Source organism: Pinus tabuliformis, chromosome 8 (assembly GCF_031772625.1).
Source record: "Pinus tabuliformis cultivar Carrire ecotype Pingquan chromosome 8, CPIR1, whole genome shotgun sequence".
NCBI classification, from domain to species: domain Eukaryota; kingdom Viridiplantae; phylum Streptophyta; class Pinopsida; order Pinales; family Pinaceae; genus Pinus; species Pinus tabuliformis.
In genome coordinates, this window is record NC_142294.1 from 1,729,296,765 (window position 1) to 1,729,312,868 (window position 16,104).

The window sequence follows — 16,104 nt, forward strand, 5'->3', positions numbered from 1 at the left end:
AGTCAATCTAGGCCATTCATTAGGCAGATGATCTAACGGTAGAACTTATGTTTAGTTTAGGGTTTTTTTCCTTATAAGACAACCCCTCTCTTTGTATGAGGGCATTGTATTAAGGCTGTGTATTCTTCGAGCTAGAAATAGAGAGGTGAGACTGTGAGAGAAAACAAAGGATATTATAGCAGATTTGCTATAGGTTGTGTCTCTGAATTTTGCTAGATAATAGAAAGGAAGGACTGGCTGTTCAGGGTGGACGTTTCCCAAACTGGGTGAACCACGTATATCTGTGTCTCTCTGGTTTTATGCGATTTCTATGTTTATATTTATGCAATATTCTATGTGTTCCATTGCTCTATAATATATAATTTTCTAACATTACATTCTATTATTAACCAAATATGAAGAAGGAAGTGGTAGATTTTGTGGCTAGATGTATAGATTGTCAGTAGGTAAAGACGAAATGCAAGCATCCAGGTGGTCTACTACAACCTATTATGATTCCAAAATGGAAGTGGGAGGTCATTTCCATGGATTTCATTACAGGTCTTCCGAGGGTAGTAAAGCACCATGATTCTATTATGGTTGTGGGTAACAGGTTACATAAGGTAGCTCACATCATTCCATTGAAGACTACATATTCAACCAGTGAGGTAGCACAAGTGTTCATATGAGAGATAGTGAGACTACATGGTGTTCCAAAGAAAATTGTGTCGGACAGGGATGCAAAGTTCACTTCCAAGTCTGGAAGGAGCTATTTGTAGGTTTGGGTACAAAATTGGCCTTTAGTACAACTTATCATCCACAAACAGATGAAAAAATAGAGAGGGTCAACAAGATCTTGGAGGATATGCTGAGGATGTACGCGATGCAGCAATAGAGGAAATTGGAGGAGTATCTTTCATTGGTTGAGTTCGCATACAACAATGGTTATCAGGAGTCATTGAGGATGAGTCATTTCAAGGCATTGTATGGGAGGATTTGTAACACTCCCATCAGCTCAAGTGATCCAATGAACATTCTACGTATTGGACTAGATATGCTAGCAAACATGGAGCAGGAAATGCAGGTTATAAAGAGGAATCTGAAGGTAGTGCAGGATAGATAGAAGGGTTATGCAAATAAAAAAGGGCATTCAAAGAGTTGCAGGTTCGGGAGCATGTGTATCTGCGCATCAAGCCCAAGAAAATCTCTTTGAGGATTGGTACATGTGCCAAGTTGGCACCATGACATTGCGGGCCTTTTGCAATCCTTGAGAGGATTGGATCAGCGGAATATTGAATTGCACTGCCTCCAATAATGAAAGTCCATGATGTTTTCAATATTTCATTTCTTAAGAAGTATATAAAGGATGTTGATCATGTTATTGATTAGTCTGTATTGTAGGTAGAGCAAGAAGGAGAGTTCCAGCCAAAGCCTCAGTGCATACTGCAGTAGAAGCATCTCATGCTCAGGAACATAGCCATAGAGTAAGTTAAAGTGTAGTGGAAGAACTTTGGGCCTGAAGAAGCTACATGGGAGATAGCGGATCATATGCAGATCCTATATCCTCTATTGTTTTTCGGTTGAGGCAAGGCAGTTGTGGTTTGACGTTTGGTATATGGTTGCCATATGTTTTGTTGATGTTTTGATATATATATATATATATATCTATATATATATATATATATATATATATATATATATATATATATATATATATATAGATATATATATATATATATATATGGATGTAAATACCACCATGAGCTAAGTTATAAAGCTCTAATAAGCGGTATGGTTCTTATCTTGTCATATTGTCATCATGCTTTTCTTTTTAGCAGGTCTTCCATTGTAAATACCGCAACGATCTAAGTTATAAAACTCCATGGGAAGTATGTTTTGTTTCAATGGTTTTGTTGAGGTCTTGGTGTGGTTTAACATCGAGGATGGTGTTCTCCCAAGGGGGAGGGTTATGTAACAACCCTGGTGAAAATTTCATGTAATAAAATTTAATAAAGACAAAATAAGACCATGGTTAAGGGACACTTATTCCAAGTTGAATGTTGGGAAAATATATCCTAGTGGGAATCATTAGATATGTGTTTGGCTAAGGAAAATTGGAAAAAGCTAAGGCAAATGCATTAAAAGGAAAAAATGATTTTTTGACACATTTATTTATGAAAATAAAGGAAATTAGGAGAAAAGTAAGGTGAAAGGTCACATGTTTCATATGAGGAGAAAAATGAAGGAAAATAATGGAAAATGAAGAAAATTGACACCTCATTAATAAAAAGGCTTATGAGGACCAGTTCATGGCTTTTGTCAGTTCAAGTTTGGAGCTCTCTCATTATTACTCTCTCTCTCTCACTCTTGGCCGCTTAGAGTTTCTTGGAGCATTCTAGATTTGGAGTAAGGAACGAAAATAAAGCAAGGGGAAAGGAAAATAAAGCAAGTTCAAGGAAGGAAATGAGGATCAAGCAACTTTAGTAGGAATACTTGCAGGAAACATTTTGCATGTGAGATTTCCTAGCTAGTTTGGACATGAATGGATTTGCACGTTGGTGTATGGTTCTCTTTCTATCGGTGGCATGGTCTTGCCAGGTTATGATAGTGGATTTCAGACTAGCCTTGCCTTTTTCTAGATGCCATGGTGTTGGGATGTTTCTTTCAGTGTTTTGAGCTTTGGGTTGCTGGATGAATTTTAGAATATGGTGTGAAGGTGGTCTCAAGTTTCACTACCAAAGGCCTGGAATTGCTTGACTGGTTTTGGTAAGATACACGGTAAAGCCCAAGGGAGAAGTATTGGTTTAGGGCCTAGTGATCCAGGTTTGGAATGCGATAAAGCCTGAGAGACAAGGAGATGAAAAATTCCTCAAGGATAGTGATAGATTCCGGATGGCATTCCAAGTTCGGTTCAGTTGAGATTAGAAAAATGGTTTTGGTGTGATCATGGTTGATGAGGGTGGAAGTGGTTTAAACACTGGATTCCCTTAGTTGTTCTTGGATTGGTTGTTCCATGAGATCCCACATTCATGCTTAGAATATGGCACGGTTGTGACTGGATGAAAGAGAGATTTGGTTAAGCCATCTCTATGGTCAAGTGGTATGTGGAAGTCCCGAACTTGGTCGGATTTTCTTATGATTAATAAAAGCTAAGTTCTCTCACTTTTGCACTTGTTTATATTTGTATTTAATGGTTTTCTTATCTCTGATATTTACATGGTTTTATGCTGGTTCTAAGCATGGTTGTATGACTGGTCCATTTCATGGTTGATTCTTATATTTACTTGTAATTGTTAAAACAATGGATGCAAGACCTAATTGATGTTGTAATAGTTCAATGGAGAAGGGGGTGATCCTTTTGGTTATGTTTCTTAAGTGATTTCAGTCATTTATGCTCTGTCGTGTATCCTCAACTTATAGGTTGCATTGATGCCAAGGGTTTGAAAAAATGTCAGTCCCGGTTGGGATTCTCAGGCTTAGTCCTAAGGTTGATTTTTGATTTTTTTATCTTTTCATCATGTCATTAATGGATTCTGGAGGTTGTAACAAGTTTTGGGCAGAGGCTGGGATTCTAGGCTAGAAAAGTGGCTCAAATTCTGGGGTCGCTTGTACATGTCTACTAAAATTAGACCCTGGATGCTGGCACATAGGCTTGTGAGAGAGACTATGGCTTATGGATGTTGGAACATAGGCATGTGAGAGAGACTATAGATTCTAGACACTGTCATGCCTATAACATGAGAGCGATCAGGGGCTAAAAGGCTCAAAACATCAGTGGGAATCAAGGACATGATGTTAAGTGGATGACATGTCTCTTAAGGGTGTTGTTGTTGATGTAAATGGTTTTGTTTGATATGTTCCATCGATTACATTTCCTTAATGTTACCAAGGAAGTTGAATCCCTTATAGTGACCTCTCTCGTCTCATGTTTACTTGATGGGATGGTTGCTTGGGTAGACCTCGAAGGAGTAGGTGTTACATGACCAATATGCTTTGGAATCAAAAGACTTCATTCATGGTCAAATATATTGGTTTAAGAATCCCATTCCCACTCTTTACACCTTCGAAGAGGGGAATATGGTGAATATATCACCTCCCATTAAGGTGAAAATCTCTAATAAACATAAATTTGAAGAATACATATTGCTAGGGGCACGATGCACCCTAAAGAAGTGACCACATATAATGAACTATTCAAAAAGTTCTAGATATTTTCACCTAGTATTATTCAAAGATGTCTGGAATTGACCCATCCATTTTTGGACACTGTATGGTCACTTGGTTATATGCCATCCTAGTATGTCAAAAATAACAGCCTATTCACCATTCCAAACATGATGCCATCAAGGACAATATTGATAAGCTGTTAGGTCCATATAATACTAGTGTATCCTCCTTATTTTTATTGTTCTGCTCTTACATTATTATTGTTATGTTAGCTCTGATTATATTGTGACCCCTTAGACCCCTATATATACAAAGGCAGTCTTGTCATTTGTATCATCCAAGAATTGTATTTATTTAATGTAAAGGATGTTTCCCCCTCAAAGAGGATAATTTTTAAGTCATTGATCTATCTATTTGTGACTTGTTTGCATAACATTTGGTATCAGAGCTTTGGATTCTAGGGTTTCCTTTCTTCAAACATGTCATCGTGGAATTTTCGCTATAACGTTTGTTCTACGAAGCTTCAGAAGTTGAAATTGAAACAACGTGGAGCTTAAATCTTGGTGAGCCTTGTATACAAATTTCAGATCTTGTCCTGCTATATTTTCAGAGATACTATCCGAGGAATTTAGGGTTTGTGTAGGCTCCAGAATTCCATCTCAAACAAGTGACCTTGGGAAAATCATCATAAATTTCTCTCTGAGAATCAAGTTTTAATTTCATAAGAAGTGATAGAAATAGGACTGACTTTAGTTTTTTAGGTATCATTTTCAGGGCCGAAGGTCAAAACAATGACAAGTGGTACTCCATAAAATTTCACTCTACTGAACCAATATATAATCAAGACATCGTGTGAGATTGGGAATAACTCTTTCTTGAAAAATGCAATCTCGATTAGACTTGTGGGGTTGGAAAGAGGACTCAAAGGGATACCACAATATGAAATTTTAGATCTCAGAGATCCGAAATTATAGAAACAACATATTCAATATCGAGCTCCTACAAAGAAAGAAAAACATGTGTAGTTTTTAAAATTTACATAAGTTTTGTTTGAAAAATTAGTTTGAAGTGATTCAAAGGGAATAGTGAAGCATAAATATCATTAATTGATGCCCTGAAGAAATAAAATGGAAACACCTAGTAAGTAACATGAAAGCTTTAATATGATGCATGAAGAAGAGGAAGAAATGCGACATGATATATCAAAATTACGTGACTAAGTGCAACAAATTTCGCTCTTACAAAAAGTAAAAGAAGCTAAGATAGTTGGTATAAAATGGATGTGGGAGTTTTGAATGATGGTTTAAAAGCATCCATGGAATAAATGAAGAATTTCAAGATAGAGGGGTTGAAGGAAGGTTTGGAAAAGTTTCTAGAAGGAAGGCGTCCTAGTGGTGACAAGGAAATCCATGAAAATCATGATGAAGGCAAAAGGAATATCAATTACGATTTTAGAGACTCCAATGTGGGGTTTAAGAATGACCAAATTAAAAAGATAGATATGAGGAATTTTGATGGAAAGGATCCTGTAACTTGAATACTACAAATGGAGTAATATTTTGATCTACATTTTGATCTACATTTTGATTTACATGATGTACAACCCTCACAAAAGGTACCTATTGCATCTTTATATTTGGAACCCAATCATTTTGTATGGTATAGATGGATTTGTTCTTGTAAACCACTTGTCACCTGTGTTGAGCAATAAAAGGTGTCTTTTTAACTCCTAATTCTCTTCACATTTTTTTATTTTTTTTTCTGCGTAAAGGCTACTTCTATTAAAAAAGAGAAAAAAATATGTACAGAGAGGTCAAGACCTCAGAGGGGGCTGAAGCCATCCCTCAACCAAATATCTTGATAGACATAAACCCCTGTGACAACAATCCCGGGATTAAGAATACTTAAGACATGTTTTTCAAATCCCTTACAGACAAAAGTGCAAACCAGAGTTGTGAACATCACTGCAAAACTATCGAGGACTATGGCTTTACTAATAATCCTTCTGCCCTGATAGCCATAAATAAAATTTGACAAAAACAATGGCTTTTTGAGCCATGACATGATATAACTCATTATACTATAATGGTGGGTATTGATACCAAACCAAGAGTTGAAACAAAATAGAATTGACATAATCCAGAGAAGCATAGCAAAAAGATGTAAAGACAAGAAGGGAGACTGCCATCAGTGTGCATTGTACCGAAGAAATCAAGCATGTTTCAGAGAGTCCGGAGCATCCCTTTCCACCTAGCTAGGAGAGCCCATCCACATGTCGACTGCGTTGTCTCCATCTCCCATGTCGCCGCCACCTGGAGGAGCTTCCAAATTCAGAATGCCACCGGGAGGGTGCTCCGGCTCGACCGCAGGCAAATTGCGTTGTGTAGAATCAACTGGAGGCTGAGGTGCTTCAGGCACATTCCCCTCTTCCTGCACATTGTCACAATTGAACACAACACCAACCACGTCTCCCTGAAGAACACTGTCGTCCTGAGACTGAGACGTTGTGGTATGAACAGAGCTGCTGGGTTTATCCTCCTCCTCAGCTAAGATCACTGTAATGCTGGCTGACAGAACGGGTTTATTGAGCCGACTGTGAAATTTGAAATGGGTGGTTTGGAAGGAATTGTGCGGGAAGGGCCTGCCATGATCAGAGGGCAGAGAGGACGGGGAGGCTGAAGCTAGCGGAACGATATTATGGGGGGCAAAATGAGAAGCACGACCACGATTACCACTAGTGCCTCCACGGTGAGAAACACCACGACGTCACACCATTTCCAAACTAACAGAGAGACCTGGGAAGGGTATTAAGAAGGACCAGACAAAATAGGGCCGAGAGTGGGCAAACCAGGCCGAAACTAGATTCCGGATGAACCCCCAAGCGGTTAGAGCGAAACAGGGGTGTGGGAAAAAAAGCAGACGGACATGGAAGGAGCCGATGAGAGCGATAGATGAAACCAGAAGCCGAGCCATGAATAAAACAGCCTGCTCGAGATCTCAAACTGGGCGCGCATTCATTGTTGAATGCTTAACCATCATTATGTACCCCTTAGCATTCATATCAGTCGTAGTGGGTTTGTGGGAGTTGCGCCGGATCGCCAGGTGCAGAGACAACTGCCGGCGGAGAGTTAATCTGCTTTAAATGAGCCTCGAGGACACCCGCATCTGGGTCTAATTATCTTCACATTAATCGTCAACCCAGGGATGATATTTTATCTCAAGAGTGTACTTAGTCTGAGGCGGCTATTTACTCAAAAGTAATTTTTTGCAGTATAGTGCTTAAAATGCAAAAGCAAATGGATGCTGGAAACAAAACCTAATTGGAATGGCAAGAAACTCAAATGTTCTTCAACTAAATCATTTACTCAAATAATCATCATTCGAGGACTCAGTGATGATAATTATCTCCTCTGTAAACTGATGCAAATGAAATGCAACAAGATCCTCAATCTGAGGACTTAGATAGTGATAGTCCATGTCCTTTACAGTTGTTGATCTTACACTCCACACTAAAGCAATTAACTGGAAATGATAAATCAATAATGCTGCTAACAGAAATGGAATAAACACGCTCATTGCAATAATACTTGAAAGAAAAACCAAATACTTGCATGAAAGAAATGAACAACAAAGCTTATTTAGTAGGAATGAACAACAAAGCTATTTGGATAGAAATGAACCGCAATATGTAGTAAAAATCAAAGTCTGAATATGAACAGCGTAGCTTTATATTTGAAATGAACAGCATAACAATATAAGTTGAAAAGGATAATAATATCTATTATGATGGAAAGGAACGACCACGCGATTCAATCATAGATTATGCGATAAAACAAATTCATAAAATATTAGAACAGCACGCTGTAGAAACATGAAATTGTAAAGCAATGCGATTTAAAGAAATAAGAATTAAATCAAACCATCACACGACTGGAACTGTAAAGATATGATACAGAGAAGTATCTTGATCCACTAGAGGCTGGGTTCTTAGCTGCTAGCGAATGCTGCTGGGCTACTTCAGATAAGGCGAATAAACAACAACTCTTTTACTTATTAATCATCAAATTGTGAAATCATTACAACAACAAAAGCCTTGAGAATTACAATGGTAATGCAACAATCCCCCTTTCCTCCTATCCTATCCTATCCTATCTCTAATAATCCTTGACTTAATCTCTCATAATCTATCCCATCATGAATCATCAATCATTCATTCTGAATCCTTCTCCTCCTTCTTTGATCTCTTTTTTCATTTAAATAAGAGAGGGCAAAGAGCAAATACAACAGATATGATTACAATATGATTTCTATTACAAAATTGGATTGTTCTCAACAAATTGATAAGCAAGATCATATCTGAGATATCCTTCCATTAATCATTCAACAGGAACAGGTCGAATTTGGCATTGCAGCTGAGATAATTTGGAAAACGACCACACAGCGAATCTGAGAAAAACGTCTTCAGAGAACCTTCCGTTTCTCTTAGTACGGGCCAAATTTGGGAAAACTTCTCATTGCAAAAATAATTTGGTCCATTCTAAACAAAATCCATGTTTCATATTTTCCAGATTCTTCTCCATTTGCCCAAAACGTTCAATACAAAATTGTCACTTCTTATTCCAGTGAATTTCTGAGTTGGCTCATTTAATGATCAAATCTTCAATCTGGAAAATACATTTGGAGGCTGAAAATGGTGAGTAATGTTACAACCGATTTATTAATAAACCATCATTGATAAAATCATGCATAATCATCAATTTATTAAAAATAAAGGAGAAGAAATAATATTTGTCCATAAGAGCATAAATCATTATAAGACGAAATTATATGATAAACCATGATAAATGACATGATAAAGAAGAGTAGAAATAGGTGGAATAGGCGTTCAAAAGTGATAATAATAATGACATATTAACGGCCCAACACACCCCCAAACTGAATATATTGCATGTCCTCATGCAACCCAAAGACTCTGTGTTAACCAAGCAATGAATTCTTCCTCAAATAATGAATATTCAATTTTAGCAATGTTGATGAAGGCGTAACAATTTTTTCATTGACGTTCAAGTTATGTGTATATGAAGTTGCAGAAAAATATGATATAAGTAACAACAAACTTCATTAACCATTTTCTCAAAAAACTACAAACCAGATTTTGTTGAGATTTTGCAAGTAGATTTCTACTATATTAATGCTTCTATGATCCAAAAAACAGATCGTTTTGATGCATGAATTATGAGATATAAGAAAAATGGCTGTAGGTGAGAGTGCATGATTTTTGAAATTTTATGAACTAATTTAACTTGAATTTATCTCGATTTGTGTATTTTAATGATATGTCCGTGTTTTCCAGAAATCACAAAAATTGAGTTCATAGTTTTAAAAATATTATGGAAATCAATTTCTGCACTGTGTAAAAATGAAATTATATGCCTTAAATGAAAAGGAAAGTAGAAAACATCCATCTGCATAGCAATGCCTCCCCCAAACTGAAGAATTAGCATGTCCTCATGCAATGCTAGAAAACAAGTTGAGGTGGTCGCTATCATCTATTGAGTTCTATGCTTGGTGTAAAACAACATGGAATAAGGGAGGTGTTGAGAATGAATAAGAATATCAATGGATGATAAAGAATATTAATGACATGGTCATAAGAAAGAATTGAATGAAAGAAACACTCCCCCAAACTGAAAGATGATATGCCGCTAAAAAAAGGGAAGTGGTAAAGATGTGGAATGAATGATGATAAATAATGCTCAATGGATTTTCATGAAATTCTCCTAAATTCGTAATAAATCAGAAAATTATGTTATTTTACCTCAATTTTTACCTCTGAAAAAAATATAGAATGACATGTATGGACTGGCACTTGTTGAAGTTGATGTAGGTAGAGTTGGTGTTGAAAGTGATGCAAAAGGTGGAATCCAGGCAAGCACATCATGTCTGAACAATTGTTCGTGTTCGCGAGTTGCTCGAGCCTCTTTTGTTAGTTGCAATAGTGTGGTCATGTTGTGAATAGAGTTTCCCCCCCATACTTGTTGTTCCCCTGTAAATAAATCACTATTTTGCATAAAATATTCTTGAATCCACAGTGTTAGTTTTGAATAACAACAGATAAGATGCATGCAAAAATTTCAATCAGAATTTTTTTTGTATACATGCTATACTAATATTTTGTCAAACCAACAAGTTATGACAGAGTGCAATAATCATATCGCATGCTATTCCATAATGCATACATTCCCCCCTCCAATTGGAAAAGGGATTCCATAACCATAAAGCATATGAAAGGTGTTGTGCTAACAGCAAGGCAAAGGAATGAAAAATACAACAATAAATGAAGCAGAGTGCACATATCAATGATAGGACAACAAGAGGTATGGTTATAATGAGAGCAGAGTGTGTAAACATAGTTATGAATAAGAGATAGGATGCTTTGGATTGATGATAAGTTATGCAAAAAAGAAAAAGGACAACAATATGCCAAAAAGATGCTTTGCTAACGGTATTCTAGCTGAAAATGATGCGATTGATCTGAAAACAATTTCTCATGCATAAAGGTTCAAAACAGGGAAAAAAATAAAGAAATAACTTCTCCAATAAAAATAGAGAATAAAAAAAGGGTATTATAGTGATAATTGACGATAAGATATAACTTCAATACCATAAGCAAAGCCTCTATTGCCAGAAGGCGTCCATAGCCTCAGCAGGGTTGCTTTTTAACCCATATGAGCCAAGATCCTCAATTTATAACTAGAAAGTTCCAATGTTTTTCTACATAAGAGATCAATGTGTTGGCATGGTAACCAGATAACCACACTGCCATTCACTAGGATGTAGCAAAAGTGATTAGGCTGGCTCGTGATGAGACCTCCTGTTCCAAGGATAATTTGGCTATCCAATGGATCATAACCTTGGTGTGGTGGCCATAATGGGAATGCCACTTTGTTACAGCTGTATGAGCATGGTAGGCTGGCTCGTAATGAGACCCCCTATCCTCCATCTGCGAACAAAATTTTGTTGTTATTACACATTTTTATAATAAAAAAGAGGGAGGCTCAGTACTCCTTAAGAGCAGGGATGGTGGAAGAAGTTGAACATGTCAATAGAAAAAAATATACCCATAATCTTATTTATTACAGATAGAGAATATAATAACCAGGAAGGGTGGAACCATCATGGTATTAAGATGATCAATCAATATTATGTTCAACAGAAAACAATGCAGTAAAGTAGTGTATAAATAATGTGTCCCTTTTGAAAATAATCTATCATCAAGGATCTATCCTATTAAACATCATAACGTGAATGATATTAACTCGCTTCAATAGAATCCATAATTCTTGTCCTCATAAAAGTAGTGTACTTCATGCCATGAAAGGGAATCAGTAAAATGTGGTTGAGATGAACTAGGAATAATCCCACAAGAGGAAGGAAGGGTTGTTCTTGAAAATACTCCCAAAGTGTTGTTCCTTTGAAGGAACAAAAAAAACACTCAAAAAGGTGTTGTTCCTTGTAGGGAACAACAAAGGAAATGCACACCAAAAAAAATACACACGAAAAGGTGTTGTTCCCTGTAGGGAACAACAAAAAAATGCACGTGAAAAAGTGTTGTTCCCTGTAGGGAACAACAAAAAATACACCAAAAAAAAGTGTTGTTCCTTAAAAGGAACAATAAAAAGAATGCATGCGAAAAAGTGTTGTTCCTTAAGAGGGACAACAAAAAATGTGAAAATGTTGTTTTTTTTAAAGGAACAGCAAAAATGTGAAAATGTTGTTCCTTCGGAAATGAACAACAAAAATGCAGAAGTGCAAAAGTGTTGTTCCTTTAGAAAGGAACAGCAAAAATGCAGAAGTGTTGTTCCTTCGGAAATGAACAACAAAAATGCGAAAGTGCAGAAGTGTTGTTTCTTTGGAAAGGAACAACAAAAATGTAGAAGTGTTGTTCCTTTGGAAAGGAACAAAAAAAATGCAGAAGTGTCACTTTGGAAAGTAATAACAAAAATGTGAAAATGCAGAAGTGTTGTTCCTTTGAAAATGAACAACAAAAATGCAGAAGTGTTGTTCCTTCGGAAAGGAACAGCAAAAATGCACAATTATAAAATGCAGACACGCAAAAAACGAATTAGTTGTTCACTGCACTGATGCTGAGGATGGGTTACAATTTCAAGAAAACAACACTTGAAACACAAAATATAAGAGAAATCAGAAAAGAAACAACATTTTATTTAAATACAGCATGTAAATAAATAAATTAAGTTACAACAGCTATGATGTTATGTAAAAAAATGATCTTTTTGAAAAATGTTTTGGCAGCAGAGACATGACATGAATCTTCAAATGGAAATCAATTCTTCATTTCTTCTATTATGAATCCGTTGGGTAATGAGTTGGATGAAATTCCCTTGTTTCATTAAAATTTCTTTCAAGAACCGCTCGTCCATAAATTGACCTTCTTTTTCTCCTAGGACCTACAAAAGAACGAGTGTCTACCTGCAATAAAACATTAAATCATGGAGATAGAGAGGTGATCAGGCTCTCATAATCCAAGAATTATGCAAAAAAAACAACAAGTAGTTACTCTGTATAACAAATCCATTGAGAAAATAACAAAGTAAAATTTATTTGTCACCTGCGAGAGAGCAGTGGTTGACCATACTAACCAGCAATGTTTTAATCAAAACTTCTTTGTTTTTCATCCAAATTGAGTGATTCCAAAGAAAAATGAGAGATATTTCAAATAAATATATCCAAGAAAAACAAATTTTAAAAATTCAATGATATGATATGTCAATTTTACTTAGAACAATCTGCATAACAAAGTCATTTTTGATTACCCTACTTAGAACAACAGTGGATATTTTAAGCATAGACTCTTCATTTGATATCGGATTCGAATGATTAAAATTTAAAATGAAATTATATTCATTTATTTATCTCCAATAGAAACATGTTTTGAGGAAAATAAGGATTTATAGGTCAAATACTATAAGGAACAACCAGAAAGACAGAGTTTTAAGAGTGCTGATTTACGATAGACAATTAGTATTTTTGTCATAACTTCCTCATAAAATATAAAAAATGAGTGATTCCAATTTCCTTGTAAACTGGATTAATAGGGGAATCTACCATAGAAACAGGATTTACAAATTCAGTCATTTAGGCCTCCAAAAATTGATTGTCCCAACTCTGTTCCTGAGCTTCCCGCTAGACACCTTGTCAATGTTTTTGTTCTAACTTTTTCGTTTCAAATCCAAATTGAGTGATTCAAATTGGTTTGGAAAGTAAACATCAAGGGATACGTAATATAGATTTTTTTTTTTTAAATATTGTCTTTTAGGCCTTCAAAAACTGGCTGTCCCATCTCTGTTTCTGAGCTTCCTGCTAGAGACCCTGTCAATTTTTTGATTCTTACTTTTTTGTTTCAAATCCAAATTGAGTGATTCAAATTGGGTTGGAATGTACACATCAATGGCTACTTATAATAGAAATAGGTTTCAAAAATATTCATTTTTGGTCCTTCAAAACATGACTGTCCTGGCTGTGTTTTCAGAATTTTCATCAAGCCCACAAGCCAAAAAATATGATATTCAAGCTTTTTTTCCAAATTGGTGATAACAATGAATATGAGTATTTGTAGAACTATTATTTCCATTATAAATCATCTACACACACAAATGAATTAAAAAAAAAATAAAAATTTATCATCGATGTTGATTTCCACAACGAGTTGCAACAAAAAACAACTAGTTTTACATAAAAAAAAATGTATTTATTTATGTCCTGATTTATTTATTTTCTACACTAACCTACTTTGTTTTGAAAAATGAATACGATTACATATAGGAGTACTTCCAATGGAACCATTTTCGAAATAGGGCTTCATGTATGTACATACCCAAATTTGAAAAATGCATATTAATGAATATTAGGGTACGAGAAGCCAACTTCCCTTAAAAAGATGGTGTCAAACATTGTTGAAGTATGGAGTGATGCTGCAAACAAGTGATGGAGTGAAACCAATATTCAATATATATTTTACTTTCTTGATTTCCCATAGCCATCATACCATGAAGTTCTTGATCTTTTAAAATGACTTGTTGTTGCATACTAAAAGAAACCTCATTTTCTTCCATAACTTCTACAATTTTTGAATTTGAAACATTCTGAATCTCATTGTAAGTTTTCTCCATTGGTGCATGTGAGATAGAATGGGTGGGAAGGGTGGGTAAATTTTGCGTTTTAACACTGTAAGCATGTTGTACTGGTTTATTATGGTGAGGGCGTGGAATGAGTTGAGCAGGAAATTGTGTACGGAATGAAGCATTTTGATGATGTAGTTGATTGGGTTGAGTAGATGATTTTGATATGCAAGCAGGATGTTGTGGAAGAGCTGGTGAAGAATATGGAGAATGTGCTTCTGCTACAAGATGAGAGAGAGTAGTCATGCAATTATGAGATGAACCATGCCAAATTTGTAGACAAAATTGATGGTGGTTATATTGAGATTGACATGGCTGCCCTAACACATTAGTATTCCATAATGGATTATGCAAGTAAGAGAATGGAGAAGAAGTGTTTTGAACCATACTTGTAGGCCATGATTTCCATGGTTTTTACCTTGTTGCAGCTTCCTCATCTCTTTGATATGATACTTCCATCCTAGATAAGGAAGAGTGAGTATCTATGAGATGATCCTTTTGGCAATGAGGGAAAAGCACTTCTTCAATTTCTTGATTTTTTTGAACCTGTAAAACATCCAATTGTGAATTTAGAAAGCTAATAAAACCAATTTTAAAATGTTCAAATAAATCATTGATTTCAGCTCTTATGTCTCCTTGTAGCAGATTTGGAAAAGAAAGAACAATCGTCTCTAGAATTCTTACTAGCCTTGGAGATTCCTCTTGAATACCTTATGCACAATTCACAAACATCATCATATGAAAACTGAAAAACATCACCTTTTCCTATCAGATTTAAGAGTTCTAAAAATTCATCTTTGACTCCTTTAAGAAGGAGTGTTTTTAAGATATCTTTTTCCAAATTCTTATGTTTTGATTTTTGAAGGTTATATTGAAATCGTTCTACATAGTCCTCCAAGCTTTCATCTTCCCCTTGTATCATACATAAAATATCTTCATTTGATTTGCAGTAGTCTTGGTACTTCTTCAAGAATATGTTCTTCATGTCCTCCCATGTTTGGATGCAGTTCCCACCTAGGCTCATGAACCATCGGAGAGCTGCTCCTTTTAGAGTAAGAGGAAACACTTTCAACCTTTGATCATTAGTACAATAATCATATCCTCTACAAAGTATTTCAAACTCAAATAAGAATGTATGTGGATCTTCATTTGTCAAACCATGAAAATTTGATAGAGAAGATGGGGGAATTATGCGCATTTGTGTCACTCCTCCTAGATCTTTGATAGGAAATTCAAAAGTAGAAATGTAAGCCATTTCTTACCATAATAGAAGATGTTCTTCATGTGTTTCTTCAAGGCTCCTTCTTCAAATATTCTTGCCAGTCAGTTAGTGAAATGGGTGGTGCTTACATCACAACTTGAGTGAAATCATGAGATTTGTTTTTTCAAAGTTTCTATATATATATATATCTATATATATAGATATAAATATATATATATATATATATATATATATATATATATATATATATATATATATATATATATATATATATATATATATATATATAGATATATATATATATATATATATATATATTTGTTATTCACATAGAAATCCAAACATTTATTTCTAGCCTAAGTTCTTTAACAATTCTGCTGGAAAGTGGGTGGGGGAGCAGGGCTTTTACATGCTCCGTACATAGGTTCTTATCTTCCATTTTTAATACCCAACTCTTTCCTAACAGTCACTCATCAGATGCACACTACTCCTTAGAAATGGCTACACTCTCCCCGGCAACGGTGCCAAAATGTT